This window comes from Branchiostoma lanceolatum, chromosome 15 (genome assembly GCF_035083965.1).
Source record: "Branchiostoma lanceolatum isolate klBraLanc5 chromosome 15, klBraLanc5.hap2, whole genome shotgun sequence".
NCBI lineage: Eukaryota > Metazoa > Chordata > Leptocardii > Amphioxiformes > Branchiostomatidae > Branchiostoma > Branchiostoma lanceolatum.
In genome coordinates this window covers 14138777-14149280 of record NC_089736.1, presented here as the reverse complement: position 1 = coordinate 14149280, position 10504 = coordinate 14138777, and the positions used below count along the sequence as shown (strand labels likewise).

At 40.1% G+C, this 10504-nt stretch overlaps 1 long non-coding RNA gene across 1 annotated transcript; it reads left to right on the top strand.

Moving 5' to 3' along the window:
• Nucleotides 1-7798: 7798 nt before the first annotated feature.
• LOC136420509 (uncharacterized) lies at nucleotides 7799-10324 on the top strand. The gene is made up of 3 exons (XR_010753228.1): nucleotides 7799-9124; nucleotides 9648-9762; nucleotides 9942-10324. It is a non-coding gene; the product is annotated as an uncharacterized lncRNA (long non-coding RNA).
• Nucleotides 10325-10504: the final 180 nt, after the last annotated feature.

The following is a 10504-nucleotide window of genomic DNA, read 5'->3' as shown; positions in this document are numbered from 1 at the left end:
AATAAACAAAGCAAAGGTAACCCATTTTTAGGCCCGTTCTAGTCGAAGAAAAGGCATGCCATATCATGCACGTCTATGAGCGGCTCTAAAGCAAACATGCAGAGTGTGTTGACCTCTTTCGGTAAATATTGGTTTAAATAAGTTAAAGCTCCTTCCCGCACCAGATTGTGCATACACAACTTTGTGCAATCACTACAACAGGAGCTAGTCCATTGGTAGCAATCACTACAGCAGGGGGCTAGTCCCTTGGTAGTGATGTGTGTTTAATTGCTACTGTCTTTCTTTAAACTGAGTGCTTATGCTTTGGTCCCATTTCCAATCAGGGGCCCGGCCGGGCTGTTTGTGAAAACAAAACATGCATATCAGGAAAATACACAACATACGGTTAGGAGTATTTGTTACGTTTTGTGTGTTTTGATGTCTTTTATATCGTTTTCTTTTTTTCGTTTGTTCCCACAAGGCAAGCTGCCCGACAGGGCCCCGGATTGGAAATGGGACTGAAACATAACTAGGGAAAGCAGTATTTGCCTTTTTTTTATAATTCTTTGGCATGACTCGGCCTTTGATCGAACTCGTGACCTACTATACAGTTTGCAGTCCAACAGTCTACCCACTCGGCTATTGCTCTGGTAAATATTTACCAGTATTTATTTGGGTAAAATTAAGCAAACCTGCTCGCTGTGATTCAACATCTTACCTGTGTAGAAGAACTCGAAACCCCTAGCGGTGACACCTCCATCAGATATGAACCTCACGAACATCTGGTTTGATGCACTGGTGATGGGATAGACTGGCTCGTTACCTGTTAAGCTGGAGAGAAAAATAGGATCCATCTTAGCTCTGTTTATGCTACTATGCAAATATTAAAGCTTTACATTCTGTCACAAGTAATTCAAAACTGTTTTTGAAAAATTCCATCACATTGCTCCATTCTTTAAAGAAATTGCTTAGTTGTTAGTTGTCGGTTCGGCCATTACCTCTGCAACTCTATACCGTCACTGTCTCCATCGTAGATATCCAACCGGTCAAATCCGTATTCGAGGTCGAAGCTGTCAAACGTAAGACGAAGGGTGCTTCCTTCTGGCCCGGTGATCGTCCACTCACAGGTCGCAAAGTTGTCGTAGTTACCCGGATAGTTAGGTGACGTCACAGTACCTTCAGGGGGTACCGTCAGATGACCTCCACATCCAGGACCACTGGTCGGTGTATCTGTGTCTAATGAGATCATAGATACTACTGACGATATTCATATAACTGGATGACTGGATTTCACAGACTAATTTTTTCTACAGCTTAAGTAGTTTTTTCTAAGAACATTTTACAGAGATTGCCAAAAAGAAATATAGGCTGTATGGCTGCCCTAATGTTATTGCGCAAGGCCTGTGTTAGTGTCAGAGACAGTTGGCTAGTTGGGTAGCCCTGGCCGACTGTGCGTGTTGAGTAACCAAGCAAATAAAACTAGAAATTCAACATTTGCAGCATATGTAACCAATACCTCTTCCAATGCCAAAATGGCACGTTCTAAATCCAATCAGCCCTGATCAAAACTGAAATATTACGAAAAGTTCTGCCAAAACGGTGATCTAATGCAAAGTCATTCTAGTCCGAAATGGAGCTTCTCGATTTTCACCTCCTATGCAAGAATGGACAATTCCACAGGCAACACCGTACTCCAAAAAACGTCTAACCAGTAAAACAAGGGATCACCCCAGTCAAAATTGAATGACAAGATTAGTTCCTCCATGCAGGATTGGACTCTTTCAGAAGCATTCCCATGTAGAATGGACCAGTCCAAAGCTATATCAACAAGAGTTAGGAGACCTCATATCTCCATGAACTATTCTGTTTATGCAAATGGCGTACTTAATTACATAATATATGCTTGGTCATGATAACCTTTAACTAACTTACACATGTCGCCAAATTGACAGTCCTATCATTTACCTCTTAGATGAATTATGACGCTTTTGCATTAATTATCCAAATTAGGAATTGATTTGCCTATTTGGCATGTGTTGATGATCCACTCGCCATAAACTACATATGTTGCATGTATTTGAGTCTAATAATGGAAAACACTGCAAATATAGCTTTTATGCAAATTTAGTCCTAATGAGCACAATTTGCTCTTCGTTATGAACATCTCTACCTACTAAGTAAGCTAGCTGCATACCAATTATCATGGCAATCCTAAACCAACACCAATGCCTCATTACATCACAAGCTATCTGCCAACAAAAAAAAGGCCATAGCACGTCCAGGTCAAAAGGTACAAAAATGCTGCTGCAGTACTAAGATCACATACCAGGGGGCCCGAAATCGACCTTGAATTGCGACTACCCAACACCTGCCAACCTACAAAATACTGTATATTTGCAAGCCATCAGGAGGTTCTTGAGTTATGCTGAATACAGTAGTCCGGAAACGCAACCACACACACACACACACACACACACACACACACACACACACAGACACACCGAAAACTATATCTCATTTTGCATAATCAACCGAGTCCAAAATGTATTCGCCAAAATGTTCCCCAACAGGGCCAGTATAGACTTTCCAAGCAGTACATACTTGTGAAATGGACCAGTCCAAAAACACTTCCTCCAAAAAAGGAATCTAAAAAATGCCCCTCTGTGAAAGAAATGACTCCCTCAGTAGTGCATTCATGTATAATTGACCAATCCGAAAAAACATCCACTTTAGAATAAGATTTTTCTATTAATCACCTCAGATCAAATTGAAATAAGAAGGGTAACCCTTATGCATATTTCAAAAATTGAATTAAAGAAATGTTACACCTTATGTTTGAATGGACTCTTCGTTTTTCTTATTTAGAAATAATGAAAAAAAGTTGCTTCAAGTGTCATTGTAAAGGACTGTATGCCAAACATTTGAATGAGGCCCTCAATACATGCCCAAGGCAGACATATGCCAATATTTTACATCATTATAGTCTAATACAGTGACATAGGTACTGAAGATACATAGGTATATATTTGTTACGAGAGTCGCAAAAAAGTTAGAAAAATAACTCTAAAGTAATGATGCTAAGAAAGTAACTAGTCTTTAGGGCTGATGCAGTAAAACAAAACAGTAAAATATCCACGACATCATACCTTTTCCAAATGGTGTTGATCTGTGCGACTTACGTATCATTAATTTTTGCAAGCGAGTATGTATATAAGTTTTCATTTGAATAAACCATATGGGTTTGATCATCGTCGCCATCAAAATAACGGTTTTCCAAGGAATAAAACTCTTCACAGGGGAAGCTATGCTATAATTTCCCCATCAAATACGCACACGTATAATCTCTTTGTAACGATATTACCAAGCTTCCAAATGTCCTATGTATTAAATCAATCTTGCACCTACACACGCATATACACATATATATACACATCTCTATGTCTCTGTCTCTCCCTCTCCCTCTCAGCCGATTTAAGGCCTGTGACACCTGGGGGTTGGCTACGTTATCAGTTATATGCACGTAACTTTGATGTATTTATCTATTCTTAAAAAAAAAAAATTGGCCAGATGATGGAAATAACAAATATTTAGAATATCAAAAGAAGAAAATTTTCAATCTCATATGTTTTTGGATCAAAAATAAAGATTTTGGTAAAGAAATAATGCTGTTCATTGATCTGTGAATTCCCCGGCGGGGGCAGGGAGCCCAGTCTGTATAGGGTTAATAGCATATCACACTCAGGTCGATAATAACTTACTTACAAGAATCCCCTGAATACACATGGACATTGTAGAACACCAAGAAAATATTGTTTGCTCAATATCCAAACATCTACGTCTTCATATCGGATTTCAAAAAAGTTATGCTTAGATTTTCAAATGACTGTAAGAAGAAGTTTAACAACGATTATTAAGTACATCCCACCGTGACCAGGCCTATATTTTGAAGGGTGAATTTACTTTTATTTAATTTAATAATAATGTAAACTTAAAAGAATCGACAGGAAGCCTTCTCCAGTCTACAAGGAGGAAACTAAAGCTTCTAGTATGAATGGAATATGTCGATTATTAGATAGAAATTTGCTGTCCTAGAAAAGACCTAGATCAATGCTATACTTGCTTACCTGTCCCAGGAGTGACGTCAATAGGTAAAACTGCAGTTGTGACGTCAGGAGCAGCAGCGCCTTCATGATGATAGTTTTGGAGTATTGTGAAAACAAAAGTAAAGAATGAGAAACAACCATCAGCACTACACCAATAAATGTATATGTTCGTCCTTGTTGAATTGTCTTGGATCTCATGTTTGCTATCTGAGGGGCATATGCCATAAGCACTTTCATTCTCAGATAATACCAAAAGTGTTAATTAACTCTTAAAGAGATATATTCAAGGCATCCATATACGAAATTTTATGCCATTTTGTTGCAATACCAGTCCACCGGAGCCTAGATTACTTTAAAAAAGAACAAAATATTGATTTTCATTTTTTTTCCTTGAAAAAATAAAGGCCTAGAGGTATTTGCCCAGCATACCATAATTTCATCTTTAAACTCATTTTTCCAAAAAGATGAGCCATTTTAAGATTTGGTAGATGAATATATAGAAGGAGAAGGAACACAACAAAAACAGTGCATTTCAATCCTATACGTGCATATTGATTAAAATGTAAAACCATATATTTCATCCGTACCTGTAATATGGAGTGAAATATGAAAACTCTATATTTCAATTCTATACCTATGGCATGGATTAAAATATAAAAGCAATATATTCGATCCATACCGGTGGTATGAATTCACTCCTTTTCCGACGGTATCGACTGTAATATAAATATTATCTAGAGGACCAGAGATCTAATCATTTCTTTGATAGGTTAAGGCCTAGACTTAGATCCTCCCTTGCCTAGTGGTACATCGGGCCGCAAGCTTCCTCCATTTAGTGCAGTTTTTGGCCAGGACTTTTGCGCCTAACCGCAGGCCAATTCCATAACGATCGAATTCTACCTTCTAGAGTTAGACTGCTAAACCACGAACACCTTAACAAACAAACGCCACAACAAATTTGGAGATGGAAACAAAACAAACCTGCTCGTTCTAATGAAACCACATAACCTGTGAAAGAGAACCGGAAACCCTGAGCTGTGTAACTCCCGTCAGATGTGAACCTCACGAACATCATATCAGATGTGCCGTGGATATGGTCGGTGATGTCTGACCCGTCGCCTGTGAATCTGGACAGTAAAATACATCATTATTGGCTCTGTTCATATTACTGATAAATAAAGAAGCTTTTACTCACTAACCGTAAGTCACTTTTCAGCCTCCAGCCTAATTAACTGCTGCCCCGACTTTCATGCCTAGTACCCGCTTACCTGATGGTTTTTCTCCGGAATTGCTGACATGTTTTGGTGGTGCATATTAGTAAGATACGATCTGACCACATTCACTTCACATATACCTTATCCATATCTCAATATTAATATAATAAGCACTTGACAAGATAACTACCTTTAAACACTATGTGCATCGCACAGACATCCTTTTTTAAGACAAATTTGGTATGTACGTATTCAGCGAAGACCACTCTACAACATCCCGTTGAGGCTATGTCTACTACTATAATCAGAACAAATATTTTTCATAATATGTTAAAAAATTTGACAAAAATAGGCCATTGGAAATATTCATGAAGGCATAGCTAAGCACTGGAATCCTCCACAACAATGGTCTCAACGAGAGATTGTTGTGCAACATGTGTTCTTTCCATACATGTTTTTTGTAAGTTGGAATGACATTATCTGAACATGCACCACTTGATTAAAAAATAGACTACAAAATAAGGACTTTTGGCATCCCCAGAGGTGAAATGTGATCTCTTTGTTATGATTTGTGAACAATATGGCCAATCAAGTTGTTGACACAGCACCCTCACAGTAGGAGAGCAGACTACCTGGGCAGAACAATGGCTTGTTCACGCTTGTTCACAGCTTTACCTGGCAGTGGCTTACCTGCCAGATTCAGTATGGCTTGGTTTTAAAAACAATTCACAAACATGGTCTCAAGCATAGGTGGTGTACAAACAATAATTCTCTTTATGTTATCTCAAAGTTTTAAAGTACAACATACATACACATGCGGTTGCTAAGAAAATTATGATCAGAAGATTTTTGAAGACTTTTCAAACGACAGCGATGCATTTGGTGATCATAAAACTAACAAAGCGAAAAGTTAACATGTGTATTCCCACCTAGATACAATATAGTGTCAGAATATCTAACTGTAACTCCGTTTCCAATTTAAAAATGTCTTCCCCACATTAGCTTTGGTAGTTGTGTGTCTAGAAATATGACTTGTAATTTTAGTGTCTACTTGCAGCCTATTTAACCTCCTTAGTCTAAGAAACCAGTATAGACTGGGGCTCTGTGGAGCTGTACACAGAACTGTCAGCCGATGTCCCAAACTAAATCACACGCCATTTTTGTCATTATTTTATTTCTGGGCTTAGTGTCCTTCTTGATGAATATCAAGACTTTCATTTCTGATATCTGTTGTTATTTCAAACACAAGTTGAAGAGTAACTTGCACTTGGTAAACTGTCCCATGCAGGCCTCGACTGATGTGCACTGCACGGCCGCCAGCAGCACACTGAAGCCTATAGTTTACATTATCCAACCTTTATATAGTTTTACTGGGATCTTTAAGTGTCAACATTTCTCAGTCAGTGCAGAGAAACAAAACAGGAGGGGGTGGCATAGCTCCCCTGGTTTGTTGACATGTTTTTTTCTCCAGCTAGTCCATCTCTATTGATTCAAGTCTTGGATCCCCTTTTCATCAAGTTTTTGTAAAAACGTATCTTACGCAAGTGAGCAGCTGCGTTTTCTTTTTTTAATAAGTCAAGGAAAGCTCATTATTGCATTCTGTTTGGTACAAGATCGTAACGTTACAGGTTTACACAACGGGAAGTGCAGTTTCTATCTCCTCTTGAACGCCAATCAACCCTGTTCAATCTGGCAACTTTTATATGTCTTAAATGTCAGGCTACAAGTATTTCAATTAATTTAAAACAACCGCTCCGTGTGAATCTATCCATTTATTTGACGTGTGTGTTTTACAGTCGATATGTGGATCTATCCAACTTTAAGAGAAGTTAAAGAGGCTAGAAATAGTTGCTGTATAAACACGGGAAAACGTTTTAAAATTGAACCCATTGTTGATTTCTTAGAATACACATCCTAGCTTGGTTTTCCAGACAGCCATATATGAAGCTCAGTCACACACCCCAGGGTGCCAGGTAGCAGCCTGGCCTGTCCAGCGACACCCCACCTGAAAAGTTTTCACAGTAGGTGGAGAGGGGGTAATTATCGAACAATGGGGAAAATGTGTGAAAATTGCGGTCAAAGGTGGTTGCTATGTGTTGCTAGGGTAGCCAACTCCCATTTCAGTGAACTGCCAGAAAGTGACTTACGGTTAGTGAGTAATTACTGAGCATGGGATTCACATAATAACCATTTGTTAAGTAGTCTAGACGAGAAGTTCATAGAGATCATGCTGGGTGCCGAGATAGTGGAAGAGGTTGTAGAACCAGCAATGTAGAGCACCTTTATCACAACAACGGCCAGACTGCTCCGCCCACTAGCAACCATGGCACTAAAGCACTCCACCTGGAAGGAGAGGCAAAACTGCAGCACGAGGGAAGGAGAATATAACACACGGGAGCTGAGAGTAAAGTACATACGGGAGAAGAACAAAGAGCTGAAAAGAGAAGAGCTGAGAAGAGCTGGACTTTAGAAGCTAGGCCGCGAGTTAAACACACGAACTGTCACTGCACGAAATGGCCACGTATCCTGACGGATCCGACGTATCCGGAATCGGGCCTCATGGCGTTTCCGAGCGAATCCGGAAAAATCCCAGTTCACTGCTCGGATACTGAAGTGCCCGCAGATCCGACCAATTCCGACGCCGTATTCTTCTGGATTCGTGATGCGCCTCGGATACCCGAAGATATTTGCGCGGATCCCTCGTTTTTTGATATTTGGAATGTTCGGATTGTTTGTATGTCGGTAGTTGCTTCGGATCCTGACGAATAAATACACACGGCACGGCATGATCTCATTTCCTGACGAATCCAGCAGATCCGGAATTGCGCATCATAGCAGATACGGAACGTTTCCGATTGGATCCGATGCACCTCAGATCAGACAATTCCGGCGCCGTATACGTCTGGATCCTTCATACGTTTCGGGTACAGATACGGAACGTTTCCGAGCAAATTCAGACAATTACCAGGTACACCTCAGATCCGGCAATTCCGACGCTGTATACGTCTGGATCCGTGATGCGCGTCGGATACCTGAGGATATTTGCGCGGATCCTTCGTTTCTAGATATTTGTCAATATGGCAGAGATGTTCGGATTGTTTGTCGGTAGTTGCTTCGGATCCTGACCAACAAATACACACTGCACGGCACGCGGCATGATCTCAGATCCTGACGAATCCAACAGATCCGGAATTGCGCATCATAGCAGATACGGAACGTTTCCGATTGGATCCGATGCACCTCAGATCCGACGATTCCCGCGCCGTATACGTCTGGATCCTTCATATGTTTCGGGTACAGATACGGAACGTTTCCGAGCAAATTCGGACAAATACCAGGAACACCTCAGATCCAGCAATTCTGATGCCGTATACGTCTGGATACGTTTCGGGTACAGATAAAATATCTACTCGGATCTTTCATTTTTTTATGTATTTGCCAATATGTTAGAAGTTCAGATTTGCCAATATGTTAGAAGTCATGAGCTGTCTCGGATCCTGACGTGTACGGAACACGGATTCGTGTCGGATATCCAATTTACCCACAAGACACTTCTGGGCGCGACAAACGTTAACGGTTTTCTTTCGGTTAACAGCACAGACAAGAACGGCGTTTCATCACCTTCTGTGCTTAACATGGCATCGCCAGAGTCTACCATGGTCGACCAGTGATTTTTGAGTGACTTGAGAGTCGAAGGGAATTCGGTGTAAACTCAAACGCACGGAATTGCGACGTTGTCTTCTTCGTGCATGCAATATTCGTCGCCCCCCTCCCCCCTTGTAAACGCTGGTAGGGAGTTGATTCATCATTTTGAGGGACTGCCCTTTGGTAAGTACAAATTGAAAAATTCCCGTTTCTAACTAGTTTTGACGTCAGTTATCCTCCTATTGTGGCTTGACATATCATCGCATTCGCATGACCATAAGAATTCTTCAGCCGACCTGCCCTTTTACGGCGTTAGGATCTAGGAAATTTAAAATTTCAATTTGTTCATTCTTGCCAATGGTCATCAGACATGTGTGTCTGGTTAACGTTTCAGATACAAAATAGCAAGCAGTGGAGGGAAAGATAATTAAAGATATGGAAGGGAAGAAAATGTCATCAGTATTTGTCCCACAAAGATCCCACAGTTTGTGGATAGTGAACTAGAACTTATAAGGAGGCAGTAGTGTGCCTCAGTGATTATTTCATTCAGTTATAGCTGTGCATGTTTAATCAATATCATATTCAAGTTATAGATGTAAGTTTTACGTAGTCAATTCAACGATGCCCAGATTCATTTTTTTTACACATGCGAGTATGTGATATGTTTAATATTTGTCATTGTTTCCATTTATATATATATATCCAGTACAGCATCGGCAGATACTTCCTTCACAAATGCAGCACATATTGTGAGGACTTTGGCTGGGAACAAAGCAATCAACTGTCAGATGCTCAGCTGCTGAGTACCTCAGGCTCCTTCGGTAAGGCTTAAGTCCATCATCGGTACACTTCAATGTTAGCTGAGAGAGGCATGATGGATATCCATTGTCCCGTGTTTTTTGTAGCTGCTGTGATGAAACGAAGCCCATGTCAAAATCATGTGACATGTTCCTTAAATACGTGAATTGATATTTATTCATCATTTGGTTTTATCATATAGGAACTGGTTCATCACAAGATGGACTCCAAGCTGAGTCCAACATGCAGATACAGAAGAAATCAGCCTTGCCTGTCCCTTACCAAGAGTGCATGGAAGAAGTGAACTCAGATGTAGTCAGAGAATGGGGAGAGGACGATTATACACATGCAGTTCCACGGCATATGCTACTTACGTTTAAAATGTGGCGTGTCATCATGGGAGTTCTTCAGACAGTATAATGTTACTTTCTATTTTCAACCTCTGTATTTGAAACAATTGTATCTGATGGCTTTTAGACGAAGAGCTGGCCACAAATAAGGCTTTTATTACTTTAGTGGAATATTTAGAACATGTAGATGATTTTGGTCCAAGGGCACTATACAGTAGTAAATATTACCACAATGTTGTGATGGTGTTAATTGTAATACATTTCATAATTTTTCAGAACATTGTGCTTGCACAACCCCAATTTACCGACATTAACCTGCATATGCAGTGGTGCTTTGAGTATGTGGATGTCCCTCAGCCTGTCTCAAATGAAATGGATCATTTAGCCACATAGTACTTCCATATTGTATTGTATT